The 19,108-nt window shown below is 44.0% G+C and overlaps 1 protein-coding gene across 5 annotated transcripts in view; it reads right to left on the bottom strand.

The window, feature by feature from the left end:
• plekhm3 (pleckstrin homology domain containing, family M, member 3) overlaps positions 1-19,108 on the bottom strand; it is a 334,170-nt gene that overhangs the window by 313,497 nt on the left and 1,565 nt on the right. The window lies entirely within an intron of this gene.

Here is a 19,108-nt window from a genome sequence, read left to right as displayed (position 1 = left end):
AATCGAGGGGTTCAGGTTCAGGTAGTTTATATCATCATCATCATAGGCCGTCCCTCAAACGAGGATGACTTGCTTCCACATGATTTCACAGATGTTTCAATGAAGGACCCGATGTTCCAGTCTTGAACTCCAATTGAGGGGGTGGAAGATGCCTGTGCGTAGATTTTTTTAACGTGTGGTGACCATTGCACAACAGCCACCACATGGGCTTGACAGAACTAGGCCTTTATCCAGTGGCAAGGGTTGAACCAGGACGACTGGAGGGACCGAATGAATATCGCAGTGTGGGCAGATTCCCCTATGCCCCATTTACAGGTGCCCCTCTCCTATGCCCCATTTACAGGTGCCCCTCCCTACCCCCCATTTACAGGTGCCCCTCCCCTACCCCCCCCATTTACAGGTGCCCCTCTCCTATCCACCATTTACAGGTGCCCCTCCCCTACCCCCCCATTTACAGGTGCCCCTCCCCTACCCCCCATTTACAGGTTCCTCTCTCCTACCCCCCATTTACTGGTGCCCCTCCCTTATCCCTCATTTACAGGTGCCCCTCCCCATCCCTCATTTACAGGTGCCCCTCCCCTACCCCCCATTTACAGGTGCCCCTACCCCCCATTTACAGGTGACCCTCCCCTACCCCCCCATTTACTGGTTCCTCTCTCCGACCCCCCATTTACAGGTGCCCCTCCCCTACCCCCCATTTACAGGTGACCCTCCCCTACCCCCCATTTACTGGTTCCTCTCTCCTACCCCCCCCATTTACAGGTGACCCTCTCCTATCCTCCATTTACTGGTGCCCCTCCCCTACCCCCCCCCCGCCAACATTTACAGGTGCCCCTCCACTATTCCCCCTCCCAACATTTACAGGTGCCCCTCCCCTATTCCCCCCCCCCCCCCGCCCCCCATTTACTGCTTATACTGGATATGGCAGTGTCAACATAACAAAAACAGATTACTTGCTGTATCTGCATACTAACTTTTTGTGTTTCATGCACAAGGACCCCCAGATATCCATATATACAACATCAAACGCACTACCCTCATTGAATTTTTTGAGAAGGTAACCAGGAGGGTCAATCAAGTTAATCAGATATGACCTTCCCTTAACAAAGCTGTGCTGACTGTCCATGATTAATCCGTTTCTTTCGAAATGAAGATTTATCCTGTCCCTCAGAATTATGGAGAACCGAGAGTGAGTTATGGTCTGGAATCTAAATCGAGGAGTTCAGATTCAGGTAGTTTATAGAAGAGGGAGATAGATATATTAATAGATATTTGGGAGTGAGTTATAGAGTAGAATCTAAATTGAGGGGTTCATTTGGTTTATATGCAGGTTAATAGATAGCTGGGAGTGAGTAACAGGCTGGAATCTAATCGAGGGGTTCAGATAACCAACCAAACCACAGCAATAAAATGACCTTAGCTCCTGAAGTTCGATCACATCCTTCAGCTCCCTTTTTAAAATGATGAGCTCTGTGTTGTGTTCTGTCTTTTTTACATTTCTAATTTCAGGAGGACTTTGTTCCTGTTGGCTACATTTTGTTCATATTTCTCCTCCTTTTATTTCGCATTACTTTTATTTGTGGTCACATTCTGGATTTTCCCTGAGGAAGTGATGGGGGAACAGGTAGTGATGATGCCCTATCAGTATTTAGGCAGGTGAAGTGAAACGCAATGTAAATGAAGGAACCAGATATATTTTTCTTTGCTTACAACTCAAGCAACGGCATTCTAACATCCCACACAGTAAAGGAGATGGTGTGGGGGATGGGGGTGAAGGGGGTTTATATTTTAATTAAGCCACAAGTGCAAACAAGAACACTCAGCCAGCAGGCTGGCTACTCTGCTGCTGCAGGGGAGCCTGAGGCATGGAACTTTGCTCATATCTTCCCCCACCAGCACCCACCCGAATCCCGAGACGGGCTCTCTCGCCCTCCCAGAAATTGCATCAGGAACCCACCCAATACTCTTCACATTAGCCCACCCCATCTTAGTTGTGATGGGATTGCTGTCATGTCCTGATGCAGCAGGATATTTATAAAAGGGCATCAATTTGTTGTGATATCACGTGGGGATAGTAATGAGGAAGAATACTTGGGTATCGTGTGAAGCATCTTCCAATACAAACATACACCACCGGCACACAATGGTTACACTGCAGCAACTCGCCAAGGCCTCTTCGGCAGAACCTCCCAAACCCGCAACCTCTACCACCTAGAAGGGCAGCAGGCACATGGGAACACCAACACCTCCAAGTTCCCTTGCAAGTCACACATCATCCCACGGAATGCAGAGATTCAAGAAGGCGGCTCACTACCATCTTGTCAAGGGCAATTAGGGATGGGCAATAAATGCTGTCCTTGCCCACATCCTGAGAATTAATTATAAAATAAAGTACTTCCGGCCTCTGTTACATTTTATCCATTTTAATTATCAAAAAAGTTCTTACAGGTGTTGGAGGAACCACTAACAACAACATTTAACATAGTAACGCATCCCAAGGCGCGTTATAAGAACATAAGAATTAGGAACAGGAGTAGGCCATCTAGACCCTCGAGCCTGCTCCGCCATTCAACAAGATCATGGCTGATCTGGCCGTGGACTCAGCTCCACTTACCCGCTCGCTCCCCGTAACCCTTAATTCCCTTATTGGTTAAAAATCTATGTATCTGTGATTTGAATACATTCAATGAGCTAGCCTCAACTGCTTCCTTGGGCAGAGAATTCCACAGATTCACAACCCTCTGGGAGAAGAATTTCCTTCTCAACTCGGTTTTAAATTGGCTCCCCCGTATTTTGAGGCTGTGCCCCCTAGTTCTAGTCTCCCCGACCAGTGGAAACAACCTCTCTGCCTCTATCTTGTCTATCCCTTTCATTATTTTAAATGTTTCTGTAAGATCACCCCTCATGCTTCTGAACTCCAACGAGTAAAGACCCAGTCTATTCAATCTATCATCATAAGGTAACCCCCTCATCTCCGGAATCAGCCTAGTGAATCGTCTCTGTACCCCCTCCAAAGCCAGTATATCCTTCCTTAAGTAAGGTGACCAAAACTGCACGCAGTACTCCAGGTGCAGCCTCACTAATACCCTATACAGTTGCAGCAGGACCTCCCTGCTTTTGTACTCCATCCCTCTCGCAATGAAGGCCAACATTCCATTTGCCTTCCTGATTACCTACAAACTAACTTTTTTGGATTCATGCACAAGGACCCCCAGGTCCCTCTGCACCGTAGCATGTTGTAATTTCTCCCCATTCAAATAATATTCCCTTTTACTGTTTTCCCCCCCCCCCACCAAGGTGGATGACCTCACACTTTCCGACATTGTATTCCATCTGCCAAACCTTAGCCCATTCGCTTAACCTATCTAAATCTCTTTGCAGCCTCTCTGTGTCCTCTTCACAACCCGCTTTCCCACTAATCTTTGTGTCATCTGCAAATTGTGTTATACTATACTCTGTCCCCTCTTCCAGGTCATCTATGTATATTGTAAACAGTTGTGGTCCCAGCACCGATCCCTGTGGCACACCACTAACTACCGATTTCCAACCCGAAAAGGACCTATTTATCCCGACTCTCTGCTTTCTGTTCACCAGCCAATTCTCTATCCATGCAAATACATTTCCTCTGACTCAACGTACCTCTATCTTCTGCAGTAACCTTTTGTGTGGCACCTTATCAAATGCCTTTTGGAAATCTAAATACACCACATCCATCGGTACACCTCTATCCACCATACCCGTCACATCCTCAAAGAATTCCAGTAAATTAGTTAAACATGATTTCCCCTTCATGAATCCATGCTGCGTCTGCTTGATTGCACTATTCCTATCTAGATGTCCTGCTATTTCTTCCTTAATGATCGCTTCAAGCATTTTCCCCACTACAGATGTTAAACTAACCGGCAAAAGGGGTCCTTTTGTCTGCCCCCTTTTTTTAAACAGAGGCGTTACATTAGCTGCTTTCCAATCCGCTGGTACCTCCCCAGTCCAGAGAATTTTGGTAGATTATAACGAATGCATCTGCTATAACTTCCGCCATCTCTTTTAATACCCTGGGATGCATTTCATCAGGACCAGGGGACTGTCTACCTTGAGTCCCATTAGCCTGTCCAGCACTACCCCCCTAGTGATAGTGATTGTCTCAAGATCCTCCCTTCCCACATTCCTGTGACCAGCAATTTTTGGCATGGTTTTTGTGTCTTCCACTGTGAAGACCGAAGCAAAATAATTGTTTAAGGTCTCAGCCATTTCCACATTTCCCATTATTAAATCCCCCTTCTCATCTTCTAAGGGACCAACATTTACTTTAGTCACTCTTTTCCATTTTATATATCTGTAAAAGCTTTTACTATCTGTGTTTATGTTTTGCGCAAGTTTACCTTCGTAATCTCTTTCCTTTCTTTATTGCTTTTTTAGTCATTCTTTGCTGTGGTTTAAAATTTTCCCAATCTTCTAGTTTCCCACTATACTCCTTATACTCATTGGTCTTTAATTTGATACTCTCCTTTATTTCCTTGGTTATCCACGGCTGGTTATCCCTTCTCTTACCGCCCTTCTTTTTCACTGGAATATATTTTTGTTGCGCACTATGAAAGAGCTCCTTAAAAGTCCTCCACTGTTCCTCAATAGTGCCACCGTTTAGTCTGTGTTTCCAGTCTACTTTAGCCAACTCTGCCCTCATCCCACTGTAGTCCCCTTTGTTTAAGCATTTTTTGACACCGAGCCATATAAGATGATCCGGGGGGAGGGGGAAGGAATGAAATCCCTCTTGGATGGAAGCACAAATCAGGAGCCCGTTCTCCTCCCCACGCAATTTCCTTTTGCCTTGACTTCAATGGAAATGGAGAATGGAATTGGGTGTAAAACGTGCTGCCGATTCACTGTGACCAGTGTTGCACTCATGCCTAAAAACAATTTCAGCACCCCCCCCCCCCCCAGCCTGCACTCCCGGCCACCGTGCATCCCTCAGGTGGTTAACAAACATTCCACATTACTATTTGAAGAAAAGCAGGGAAGTTCTCCCCAGTGTCCCTGCCAAAATTTATCCCTCAACCAACATCACTAAAAAAAAACAGATTATGTGATCGTCACTTTGCTGTTTGTGGAACAAATTGGCTGCGGTGTTTCCTACATTACTACAGTGACTACACTTCAAATATGTATTTCATTGGCTGTAAAGCACTTGGGACATTGAGGTTGTGAATGACGCTATATAAATGCAAGTCTTTCTTACAATTATTGTCATTCCTTTCAAAACATTAGGAGCTTTTCTTTTTGCTGTTTACTTATTCCAGTGATGACAGCATTCTGTGGACCTACACATTGATTTCCTCGGTGTATTGATTCTGAATAAATGATGGATTCTAGTCCATATTGCAAGATATTATTCTTGTTCACCCTAAATAATGAAGCAGTGAGGGGTGAGGGGGGAGGGGGGGGGAAAAGAGAAGAGAGACAAGGTCTTTATATAGGAATTGTGGCTCCTGAACCACACATCATTAACACAACGTTCTCAGCCAGAAGGTTACCATGATAGGAACAGAAAACCAAAGTATAAGAAAAAGCATAAGACAAAGAAGATGGAACACATTGCATCATATGAGGCAAAGATAACTGAGGAATTTAAAAGGGAGATAGAGGCTTGAGAAGTAAAGATATTTAATGGAAGAGGAGAAAGGGGAGGGAACTGGAATTCATAGAATCATAGAATGTTACAGCACAGGAGGCCGCCATTCGGCCCATCTTGCCTGTGCCAGTTCTTTGAAAGAGCTATCCAGTTAGTCCCACACCCCTGCTGTTTCCGCATAGCCCTGCAAATGTTTTACATTCAAGTATTTAACCAAATCTCTTTTGGATGTTACTACTGAATCTCCTTCCACCATCTTTTCAGGCAGTGCATTACAGATAACAACAACTCGTTGTGTAAAAAATGTTTCATTATGTCGCCTGAACAGTTTCTCCTTATTTACTCTATCGAAACCATTCATTATTTTAAACACCTCTATCAAATTCCCTCTTAACTTTCTCTGCTCTAGGGATAATAGCCCAAGCTTCTCCACATAACTGAAGTTCCTCATCCCTGGAACAATTCCAGTAAAACTCTTCTGCACCCTAAGGGTTGGAAATCCTTTCTAAAGTGTGGTGCCCAGAATTGGACACAATAGTCCAGCTGAGGCCTAACCAGAGTTTTATAAAGGGTAATCATAACTACCTTGCTTTTGAACTCTATGCCTCTATTAATAAAGCCAAGGACCCAGTATGCCTGCTCAATTTGTCCTACCACCTTCAAAGATTTGTGTACATACATGTCTCTCTGTTCCTGCATCTCCTTTAAAATTGTATCATGTAGTTCATATTGCCTATTCTCATTCTTCCATAAAAAAATATGCATCACTTCACACTTCTCAGCATTAAATTTCTGCTATCTGTCTGCCCATTTCACCAGGCTGTCTACATCCTCCTGAAGTCTGTTACTAACCTCTGAGTTTTGTATAATTTGCAAACTTTGAAATTATGCCCTGTATACCAGAGTTCAGGTCATTAATATGTACCAAAAAGAGCAGTGATCCAATACCTACCCCTGGGAAACTCCATTGTAACCTCCTTCTGGGATAAAAAAACAACTGTTCACCACTACTCTTTGCTTTTTGTCCACACTGCCCTGTCCCTTTAATCCCATTGGCTTTAATTTTGCTAACGTGTATTATGTGATGCTTTGTCATGCGCCTTTAAAAGTCCATGTACACAACATCAACCGCACTACCCTCATCAACCCTCCTCATTACTTCTTCAAAAGAACTCGATCAAGTTAGGCAAACCTGATTCACCTTTAACAAATCCATGCTGATTTTCATTTAATAGCCCATCCATTTCCAAATGTCAATTAATTTTGTCCCGGATTATTGTGTCTAAAAGTTCCCCCCTCCACCGATGCTAGGCCGGCTAGCCTGTAATTCTAGGTTTATCCCTCTCCCCTTTTTTAAACACCATGTAACATTTGCAATGCTTAGTCCTTTGGCACCATTCCATGTCCAATGAGGATTCGAAGATTGGAGTCACAGCCTCCACAATTTCAACCTTTACTTCCCTCAGTAACCTAGAATTCATCCCGTGTGAACCGGGTGACTTTTCTACCTTTTAAATACCTCCTCTATTTTTATCTTATCAATATCCCTACTGCCTCTCTTTTACTGTGACATTGGCAGCATCCTCTTCTCTAAATGAAGGTAAATGCAAAGTACTCATTTAGTACAGCAGCCACCACAAGAATATCTCCTTTTTGGTCCCGAATCAGCCCATCCTTCCTTTAACTATTTATATGTTTATAAAATAATTTTGGGTTTCCTTTAATGTTAGCTACTAATCTAGTCTCATACTCTCTCATAGAAACATAGACAATAGGTGGAGGAGTAGGCCATTTGGCCCTTCGAGCCTGCACCACCATTCAATAAGATCAAGACTGATGATCACCTCAGTTCCCCTTTCCTGCTTTCTCTCCAAACTCCTTGATCCCTTTAGCCGTAAGGGCCATATCTAACTCCCTCTTGAATATATCCAAAGAACTGGCATCAACAGAGAATTCCACAGGTTAACAACTCTGAGTGAAGAAGTTTCCCCTCATCTCGGTCCTAAATGGCTTACCGCTTACCCTTAGACTGTGTCCCCTGGTTCTGGGCTTCCCCAACATCGGGTACATTCTTCTTGCATCTAACCTGTCCCGTCCCGTCAAAATTTTATGTTTCTATGAGATCCCCTCTCATCCTTCTAAACTCCAGTGAATACAGGCCCAGTCGATCTAGGCTCTCCTCATTATGTCAGTTCTGCCATCCCAGGAATCAATCTGGTGAACCAGACAGGAAGCAGAGAGTCGGGATAAATGGGTCCTTTTCAGAATATCAGGCAGTGACTAGTGGGGTGCCGCAGGGCTCAGTGCTGGGACCCTAGCTATTTACAATATACATCAATGATTTAGATGAAGGAATTGAGTGTAATATCTCCAAGTTTGCAGATGACACTAAGCTGGATGACGGTGTGAGCTGTGAGGAGGATGCTAAGAGGCTGCAGGGTGACTTGGACAGGTTAGGTGAGTGGGCAAATGCATTCCCTCAATAGCAAGAACGTCATTCCTCAGATTAGGAGACCAAAACTGAACACAATATTCCAGGGGAGGCCTCACCAAGACCCTGTACAACTGCAGTAAGACCTCCCTGCTCCTATACTCAAATCCCCTAGCTATGAAGGCCAACATGCCATTTGCCTTCTTCACCGCCTGCTGTACCTGCATGCCAACTTTCAATGACTGATGAACCATGACATCCAGGTCTCGTTGCACCTCCCCTTTTCCTAATCTGCCGCCATTCAGATAATATTCTGCCTTCGTGTTTTTGCCACCAATATTTATCCACATTATACTGCATCTGTCATGCATTTTCCCACTCACCCAACATGCCCTGCAGCCTCTTAGCATCCTCCTCACATCTCACACCGCCACCCAGTTTAGTGTAATCTGCAAACTTGGAGATATTACACTCAGTTCCTTCATCTAAATCATTAATGTATATTGTAAATAGCTAGGGTCCCAGAACTGAGCCCTGTGGCACCCCACTAGTCACTGCCTGAAATTCTGAAAAGGACCCATTTATCCCGACTCTAAGCTTCCTGTCTGCCAAACAATTCTCTATCCACATCAATACATTACCCCCAACACCATGTACTTTAATTTTGTGTGGGACCTTGTCAAAAGCCTTTTGAAAGTCCAAATACACCACATCCACTGGTTCTCCCCTGTCCACTCTACTAGTTGCATCCTCAAAAAATTCTAGAAGATTTGTCAAGCATGATTTCCCTTTCATAAATCCATGCTGACTTGGACAGATCCTGTCACTGCTTTTCAAATGCTCTGCTATTTCATCTTTAATTATTGATTCTAACATTTTCCCCACTACTGACGTCAGGCTAACTAGTCTATAATTACCCATTTTCTCTCCCCCTCCTTTCTTAAAAAGTGGTGTTACATTAGCTACTCTCCAGTCCATAGGTACTGATCCAGAGTCCATGGAATTTTAGAAAATAACCACCAACGCATCTACTATTTCTAGGGCTACTTCCTTAAGACTATCAGGCCCCTGGAATTTATCGGCCTTCAACCCCATCAATTTCCCTAACACAATTTCCCACCTAATAAGGATATCCTTCAGTTCCTCCTTCTCAGTAGACCCTTGGTCCCCTAGTATTTTCGGAAAGTTATTTGTGTCTTCCTTCGTGAAGAAGAACCAAAGTATTTGTTCAATTGGTCTGCCATTTCTTTGTTCCCCATTATAAATTCACCTGAATCTGACTGCAAGGGACCCAAGTTTGTCTTCACTAATCTTTTTCTCTTCACATATCTATAGAAGCTTTTGTAGTCAGTTTTTAATGTTCCCAGCAAGCTTCCTCTCATACATTATTTCCCCCCTCCTAATTAAACCCTTTGTTCTCCTCTGCTGAATTCTAAATTTCTCCCAATCCTCAGGTTTGCTGCTTTTTCTGGCCAATTTATATGCCTCTTCCTTGGATTTAACACTATCCTTAATTTCCCTTGTTAGCCATGGTTGAGCCACCTTCCCCATTTTATTTTTACTCCAGACCAGGATGTACAATTGTTCAAGTTCATCCATGTGATCTTTAAATGTTTGCCATTGCCTATCCACCGCCAACCCTTTAAGTATCATTCGCCAGTCTATTCTAGCCAATTCACGACTCATACCATCGAAGTTACATTTCCCCAAGTTCAGGACCCTAGTCTCTAAATTAACTGTGTCACTCTCCATCTTAACAAAGAATTCGACCATATTATGGTCACTCTTCCCCAAGGGACCTCACAACAAGATTGCTAATTAGTCCTTTCTCATTACACATCACCCAGTCTACGATGGCCAGCCCTCTAGTTGGTAAAACAATCCTTAATACACTCCAGGAAATTCTCCTCCACCGTATTGCTACCAGTTTGGTTAGCCCAATCTATATGTAGATTAAAGTCGCTGTACCCTTATTGCACGCATCCCTAATTTCTTGTTGGTGCTGTCCCCAACCTCACTACTACTGTTTGGTGGTCTGTACACAACTCCCACTAGCATTTTCTGCCATTTGACATTCCGCAGCTCTACCCATACAGATTCCACATCATTCAAGCTAATATCCTTCCTTACTATTGTGTTAATTTCCTCTTTAACCAGCAACCCTACCCCACCTCCTTTTCCTTTCTGTCTATCCTTCCTGAATATTGAATACCCCTGGATGTTGAATTCAGCCTTGGTCACCCTGGAGTCATGTCTCCATAATGCCAATTATATCATATTCATTAATAGCTGCCTGCGCAGTTAATTTGTCCACCTTATTACGAATACTCCTCTCATTGAGGCACAGAGCCTTCAGGCTTGTCATTTTAAACACACTTTGCTGTAATGTGGCCCTTTTTGATTTTTGCCTTGGGTTTCTCTGCCCTCCACTTTTACTTTTCTTCTTTCTATCTTTTGCTTCTGCCCCCATTCTACTTCCCTCTGTCTCCCTGCATAGGTTCCCATTTCCCTGCCTTATTAGTTTAACCCCTCCCCAACAGCACTAGCAAACACTCCCCCAAGGACATTGGTTCCGGTCCTGCCCAGGTGCAGACCGTCCGGTTTGTACTGGTCCCGCCTCCCCCAGAACCTGTTCCAATGTTCCAGAAATTTGAATCCCTCTCTCTTGCACCATTCCTCAAGCCACGTATTCATCTTAGCTATACTGCAATTCCTATACTGATTAGCATGTGGCACTGGTAGCAATCCTGAGATTACTGCCTTTGAGGTCCTACTTTGCCCCTCTTGTTTCCTTTTTTAGATCATAAGAATTAGGAGCCAGAGTAGGCCATTCGGCCCTCGAGGCTGCACCGCCATTCAATGTCATGGCTGATCTTCTACCTCAACTCCACTGTCCCCATATCCCTTAATATTCAAAAATCTATCAATCTCTATCTTGAATATACTCAAAGACTGAGCCTCCACAGTTCTCTGGGGTAGAGAATTCCAAAGATTCACCACCCTCTGAGTGAAGTAGTTTCTTCTCATCTCAGTCCTAAATGGCCGACCCCTTATTCTGAGACTGTGACCCCTGGTTCTAGACTCTTCAGCCAGAGGAAACATCCTCCCTGAATCTACCCTGTCTAGCCCCGTAAGAATTTTGTATGTTTCAATGAGATCACCTCTCATTCTTCTAAACTCTGGAGAATATAGGCCTAGGCTGCTCAATCTCTCCTCATAGGACAGTCCCCCCCAATCCCAAAATCAATCTGGTGAACCTTCTTTACGCACTTTCTATGGCAAGTCTATCCTTCCTTAGATAAGGAGACCAAAACTGTACACAATACTCCAGATGCGGTCTCACCAGGGCCCGATAGTAAAGACATCTAATTGCAATTATATTATACTCAAATCCTCTTATAATAAAGGCCAACATACCATTTGCTTTAATTGCTTGCTGTACCTGCAGGTTAACTTTCAATGATATGTACAAGGACATCCAAGTCCCTCTGAACACCAACATTTCCCAATTTCTCACCATTTAAAAAATAGTCTGCTTTTCTAATTTTCGTACCAAGGTGGATAACTTCACATTTCTCCACATTATATCCATTTGCCATGTTCTTGCCCATTCACTGAGCCTGTCTATATCCCCTTCAAGCCTCTTTGCATCCTCCTCACAACTTACATTCCAACTAGCTTTGTATCATCAGCAAAGTTGGATATATTACATTTGGTTCCCTCATCCAAATCATTGACAGATTGTGAATAACTGGGGCCCAAGCACTGATCCTTACAGTACCCCACTAGTCACAGCCTGCCAAACCGAAAATTACCCATTTATTCCTACTCTGTTTTCTGTCCGTTCACCAATCCTCAATCCATGCAAGTGTATTACTCCCAATCCCATGAGCCCTAATTTTGTTTAATAATCTCTTGAGGCACCTTATCAAATGCCTTCTGAAAATCCAAATACACCACATCCACTGGTTCCCCCATATCTATTCTACTAGTTACAATCTCAAAAAACTCTATAACAGATTTGTCAAACATGATTTCCCTTTCATAAATTCCTGTTGAATCTGCCCAATCCTATTATTATTTTCCAAGTGCCCTGTTACCACATCCTTAATAATAGAATCTAGCATTTTCCCTACGACCAATGTCAGGTTAACTGGTCTATAGTTCCCCGTTTTCTCTCTCCCTCCTTTCTTAAACAGCGGGGTTACATTAGCTAACTTCTAATCTGCAGGAACCTTTCTAGATTCTATGGAATTTTGGAAGATGCTAACCAATGCATCCACTATCTCTATAGCCACTTCTTTCAAAACTCTAGGATGTAGGCCATCAGGTCCAGGGGTTTTATCGGCTTTCAGTCCCTTTCATTTCTCCAATATTATTTTTTTTTACTAATACTAATTTCTTTCTATTCCTCATTCTCACTAGACCCTTCGTTCTCCACTATTTCCGGGAGGTCTTTTGTGTCTTCTTCTGTGACGACAGACACAAAGTATTTGTTTAATTTCTCTGCCATTTCCTTATTCCCTATTATAATTTCTCCTGTCTCTGCCTGTAAGGGAACCACATTTACTTTCGCTGATCTTTTCCTTTTTACATACCTATAAAAGCTTTTACCATATGTTTTTATGTCACTCGCTAATTTACTCTCATTCTATTTTTCCTTTCATCAATTTCTTGGCCCTCCTTTGCTGAATTCTAAAATCATCCCAATCCTCAAGCTTACTGATCTTTTTGGCAACATTATAAGCCTCTTCCTTTGATCTAACACTATCTTTAACTTCTCTTGTAAGCCACGGTTGGACCACTTTTCCTGTAGGGTTTTTGTGCCTTAAAGGAATGTATGTTTGTTGTAAATTATGTATTAGTTCTTTAAATGCTAGCCATTGCTTGTATACCAATGATACCTTTTAATATAGTTTCCCAATCTACCTTAACCACCCCTCATACCTAGGTAATTTCCTTAGTTTAGATTTAAGACCCTAGTTTTGGATTTAACTAAATCACTTTCAAGCTCAATATAAAATTCTATCACATTATGGTCACTCTTCCCTAAAGGCCCCTTTACTGCAAGGTTATTAATTAACCCTTTCTCGTTGCACAATTCTAGATCTAAAATGGCCTGTTCCCTAGTTGGTTCCTAAACATACTGATCTAGAAAACCATCTTGTATACATACATTCCATGAATTCGTCCTCTACATTATTACTGCATATTTGGTTTGCCCAGTCAAAGTAGATTAAAGTACCTCATTAACTTATTACCCTTGTTACATGCACCTCTAATTTCCTGATGATCTCTGTACTTTCTATATTCAGCTTGGTTCTCTACTGTAGTATGAATCATACATTGGTCATAAGTCTCCTTTCCCCTCTCATTTTAACCCCTATATCTTTAGTCATTCAGGGAGCTTTAGCTTTGAATGCCCTTCTTTTCCCCTTCATGGGAATGTGTCTACTCTGTACCCAAACCATCTCCTCTTTGAAGGCCTCCCATTGTTCAATTACTGTTTTGCTTTCCAATCCAGCTGGGCCAGATCCCTTTTCAACTCACTGAAGTTAGCCCTCCTCCAGTTAAATATTTTTATACTTGATTGTTCTTTGTCCTTTTCCATAACTATTCTAAACCTGATATTATGATCACTGTTCCCCAAATGCTCTCCCAAATATGCTCCAATTGCCACATTTTGTTCCCCAGAACTAGATCCAGCACTGCTTCCTTCCACATTGGGCTGGAAACACACTGATCAAGGATGTTCTCTTATACACTTTTCAGGAATTCCTCCCCACTTTGCCTTTTACACTGTTACTATCCCAGTCTATGTTAGGATAATTGAAGTTCCTACTCTAGTGCTTTCTCTAATTTGCCTGCAAATTTGCTCCTCAATCTCCTTCCCACTATTTTGTGGCCTAAAGTATACACCTAGCTCCTTGGGTCCGGACCGAGCTCGGCAATTATTTAGCAGGACTTCGCAACGCGCTTTACAGCCAATGAAGTACTTTGTGAAGTGGTCACTGTTGTAATGTAGGAAACCCAGCAGCCAAATAGTGCACAGCAAGGTCCCATAAACAGCAATGCGATAATGACCAGATTATCTGTTTTTTGTTAGGTGTTGGTTGAGGGATAAATATTGGCCAGGACACTGGGGAGAACTTCCCTGCTCTTCTTCGAATAGTACCATGGGATCGGTTACATCCACCTGAGAAGGCAGACAGTACCTTGGTTTAGCGTTTCATCCAAAAGATGGCACCTCCGACAGTGCAGCACTCCCTTAGCACTGCAGTGTCAGCCTGGATTATGAGCTCAAGTCTCTGGAGTGGGTCTTGAACCCACAACCTTCTGACTCAGAGGCGAGAGCACTACCAACTGAGCCACAGCTGACATCTTAGAAACAATAATATCCCAACTGCCAACAGTATAAGCGAAGCAATCTTACCTAATGTGGGCGGAACGGTTTCTGATCGCCAGTCAGTCTCATTGCCGCACAGCTCGTCCTACTGTTGATTACCTCTTTCTCCATCGTACTATAGCTCCCTTAATTGCTGATGTTGTGCATCGCACCCCAATGACATTGGTTCATTCCCTCGACCTTCACCGTCACTGCTCACACAGGTATCTTTTAGTTGTGACAGGCAGTGGGCCACTTCAAGCACTAGGAATTCTCTTCCCAGACCCCGCCCCAGTCCTGTTCAGTTCAATTCTGGTGCACAGGACACAGTAGCTTCGCCCGTACTGCTGAGTAGGGAGAAACAAAAACAACCCTTGGTGACCTCACTGATTTAAAGCACAGCGTTGATCGAGCTCTCACACACAGTTTCAGAAGCATGTTGCTGTGAAAATGCTTGTCCTTGTATTCTTGAGGCATCAATATTTAATGACCATTACGTAATGAATGGCCAATCAAGTGCTGATACTGTGCAGAAATAACAGGAGGAGGGAAAGGAAGAATGGAAAGGCTCATTTTCAGAAGCTGGTTTTGAGCTTCTTCTCTAATGCATTTTCTAGGTATGCAAACCTTTTACAGAATGTTATCTAAAAAGGTGCTTATATGGCATCAGGACTGTCGCCATTTACAGTTCTAGTGAAGGGTGAGGAAGAAAACCTTTACCACAAAGACAGGGGTCCGTATACAAGTGCAGGTGCATTATTTCTCTGTAAGCCCTTATATTTTCTATGACTACGCCCACAGTGAATAATCCCTCTGACACCATCCTTCTCCCATGCTATCTCCTCCACTGTCCATGGAACGGTTCTCACTTTGTTCCACTCCCACCTATCCGATCGTAGCCAATGTATCTCTAGCAATGGCTGCTCTCCTGATCTCTGCCTACTTCAACGATCCATCCTTGGCCCTCTCCTCTTCGTTATTACATATTGCTACTCAGCAAGAGCGTCTACAGGCATGGAGTCAGCTTCTACATGTATAGATGATGACACTCAGCCCTACCCAGGTTGGGAGAGAGGATTAAAAAAATGTCAAACCGGGAATACGACTCCAATCCATCATTTTCACAGCGGTGGGTTTCAGGGAGTCTAAGTGTCCCGAGTGGAGAGACAGGCCACTATAGTAACATATTGAAATAGGAATCCTACAGTGCAATCAGGAGCCGGATTTAAATTTTACGGGTGCCAGGCGGGTATCGCAGGGATCAGGAAAATCATGTGTAAAAAAAGGCAGAAGGTGCCAGCTCAAGGAGGTAAGTCACAGCTCTGCTTGTGTGCCAGGAGGAGGAGTGCTCCCCTCAAGGAACCCTTTCGACATCCCCTCTGTCAACCTCCGCCCACGACCCTCCCCTCTCCCCCCCCAAAGCATCGATGTCCTCTCCATGCCACAATCTTGCCAACTTTCCCTCACTCCCCCTCAAGCCCTGATTCTTCCCCTCCAGATTTCCGGGGACCTTCCCCGATAGCCTGGCCTCCCACCGCCAGTTTTCTAACCCAGCAGCCGGCCAAACTGTCAATTTGACCAGCTTGCCAGGTGGGAAATGAAAGAAAAGAAATGACAATGAGGCCCTGCCGTTCACAGGACCTCCACAGCGTGTTTCACCCTCCACCGCATCCGCCCCACCTCCCTGTAAATATCGGAGCCATTGTCACATCACAACCACCACTCCCTCGCCACTAATTTAATCCTGAGCCACCATCTCAGGCTGAACCAAACTATTCCTCAATTCCTCGACATCCTGTTCCACATAAGCTAAGTTTCTCACGCCCTATCAACTATCCCTCAACCAATATCACCAAAACAGATTATTTGGTCATGAACACATTGTTGTTTGTGGGAGCTTGCTGTGCGCAAATTGGCTGCTGCGTTTCATACATTGCAACAGTGATTACACTTCAAAAAATAGTTCACTGGCTGTAAATACACTTTGGGTCATTGTGAGATTGTGAAATAATACAAGTTCTTTTCTTCTTTCTTTAGAAGGACAAAGTTTATAACTGAAATTCTGCCAGCTGTTGCTTGCAGTTTAACTAGTACAGTACACTGATTTCAAATACCCACCATTGATGTGTAACTGAAATCCCAGGACAACACGGCAGCTCGTAACAGTATTTTAAAAACAGCTTAACTAACTCCTCCTGAACGAATTTATCACAGACACTAGCAACGCATGGAAATCAATGATACTCAACCACAAACTTTTAAAATATCAACGTCAGCTCTTTAACTTCCTCATTAATTACAAACTGTAAGCATCTCTGTTCACTGAGGGAACCACCATCCATTACAGTGACAACAAAAAATTAGCCTCACAAACCCCAAATACCATAGATTTATTTCCCGATTATACATGTGGGGTCATTAAGAATGCAGATTAATGCACGATCATCAAAACTATCTGCTCCCTCACATTCCTCTTCACCCTCAAGATTATCCAGCGACGCAAGAGCTTTCAGGAGCTAGGAAAGGCCATTAGGCCCCAACAAGCCTGTTGCTATTTTGTCAAGATTTCAACTGCTTACCTACCCTTCTCACAATAAGGCACATTCTGCAAGGTTGTGCTCACTAGATAGGACAGCGGGTTGGAGAACGGAGACAGAAGAGCTGTCTTCAGCTGTCTAGAGAGACTCTGCTTCCAGGAACAAGCTCGCTAAATTTGTCCTCGTATTCTTCAATCCTTTCTCTCTCCACAAATCAAACTGCCTCTTATTTATACTGTTTCTTTTAACAATATCACCTGGCAAATTATTCCATGCTACTATATGTAGCCATGGCTCAGTTGATAACACACTTGCCTCTCCGTCAGAAGGTTGTGGGTTCAAGTCTCACTCCAGAGACCCGAGCACAATATCTAGGCTGACCTTTCAGAGCAGTAGAGGGAGTGCTGCACTGTTGGCGATGTCGTCTTCTGGATGAGACGTTAAACCGAGGACCAGCCTGCCCTCGAAGGCAGATGCAAATGTTCCCATGACACTATTTCGAAGAAGTTGTTGTTCTCTCTGGTGTCCTGGCCAATATTTATTCCTCAACTAACATCACTAAATACAGATTATCTGGGGATCTTTTCATTGCTGTCTGTGGGAGCTTGCTGTGCGCAACTTGACTGTCACGTTTTCTACATTACAACAGTGACGACACTTCAGAAGTACTTTATTGGGTGTAAAGCGCTTTGGCACGTCCCGAGGTCGTGAATGGTGCTATAGAAATGCAAGCTCTTTCTTTCTATAGTGTAAAAGGGCTTCGACAGGTCCAGGATCCAATACTGGTGTGGTTTCCTATGAAGAACCGTTCAGTCAGCCACATAATGGTGATAATTTTCTGTACTTTGCATGTATAAAAGTTAGTAATGACATGTCTCAGGGAGCACTGCAATACTCTGTTTAATAGCAGAGCTCAGCTGGTTTAACTGAAGGCAGTGGGTTTTCTGACACATGGGGTGCTGTAAACACACACCAGTAACTTATTTGTAACAGCCAACAGGAGCCAAAATAACGGAGAAAATTAGAATGATCCAGATCCCATGTGACAACAGAGACATTTTTTTTTTTAAATCTCCTTTTTAAAAGTTCTCCCCTTTGCTGAAAGCACGGACTCTCGACAGAGTGCAGATCCATTAGGCACTGACAGCTCATCTAGCACCCCTCACGTGTCATGGTAAGCTCTAATGGGCTGTTCCACCATGCTGGGTACCACAGCCAAGCCTCTCACCTGACCTCCAGGTGTATACACTTTTAATTTGGGGGGGGGGGGGGGTTTAAGAGTGGATGACTGGATTGAAAGGACCATCAATCATGATTATTTCTGTCGCCTCCCCCCGCTTTGGAGGAGTGTGGCAGAGATCCGCTATCTCAGAACGAGGCTGGGACTTCCGACCCTCCTGGCCTATGTGGCAGAGCTGCTCATCGCAACCAGCTCAGCCAACACGACAGCTAGATATCGACAATCCAAGAAGAAAAAAGACAAGTTAACAGTTCAGATGGACGACCATTCAGCAGCACTGAAACACAACATTGTATTTCCACTTTCAGATGCCGCGCACTTTATGATTTTATTTTCGATCTCCAGCTATTACTTTTATATTTTCGGTATCAACTGTGGCTCAGTGGGCCACATTATCAGCTCTGAGTCGCAGAGTTGTGAGTTCAGGTCCCACCCCACAGACTTGAGGAGATGCCATCTTTTTGATGAGACATTAAACTGAGATCTCTCAGGTGGACAGAAAAGATCTCACGGCATTATTCGAAGAGGAGCAGGGGATTTCTCACTGGTGTCCTGGCTAATATCTATCCCTCAATCAACATCACTAATATACATTATCTGTTCATTATCAAAGTGCCGTTTTTGAGACTTTGTTCTTTGCCAATTGACTGCTGCATTTCCAACATTAAAACAGTGACTATACTGCTCTCGCCGGGGGGGCACTGCGCTCGGGGCCGGGGGGGAGCACTGCTCTCGGGGGGAGAGCACCGCTCTCGGGGGGGGGAGCACTGCTCTCGGGGGGGGTGCGGGGGGGGAAATAGAGGGGGCCATGCTAGGGGCGGGGAGGGGGGGCACTGCTTCGGGGGGGGGGAGGGGGGAGCATGCTTGGGGGGGGGGGGAGGGGAATATA

The sequence above is a fragment of the Pristiophorus japonicus genome, chromosome 3 (assembly GCF_044704955.1).
Source record: "Pristiophorus japonicus isolate sPriJap1 chromosome 3, sPriJap1.hap1, whole genome shotgun sequence".
Lineage (NCBI taxonomy): Eukaryota > Metazoa > Chordata > Chondrichthyes > Pristiophoridae > Pristiophorus > Pristiophorus japonicus.
Note: the sequence above shows the minus strand (reverse complement) of the source record. Positions and strands in the feature narration are given on the sequence as shown.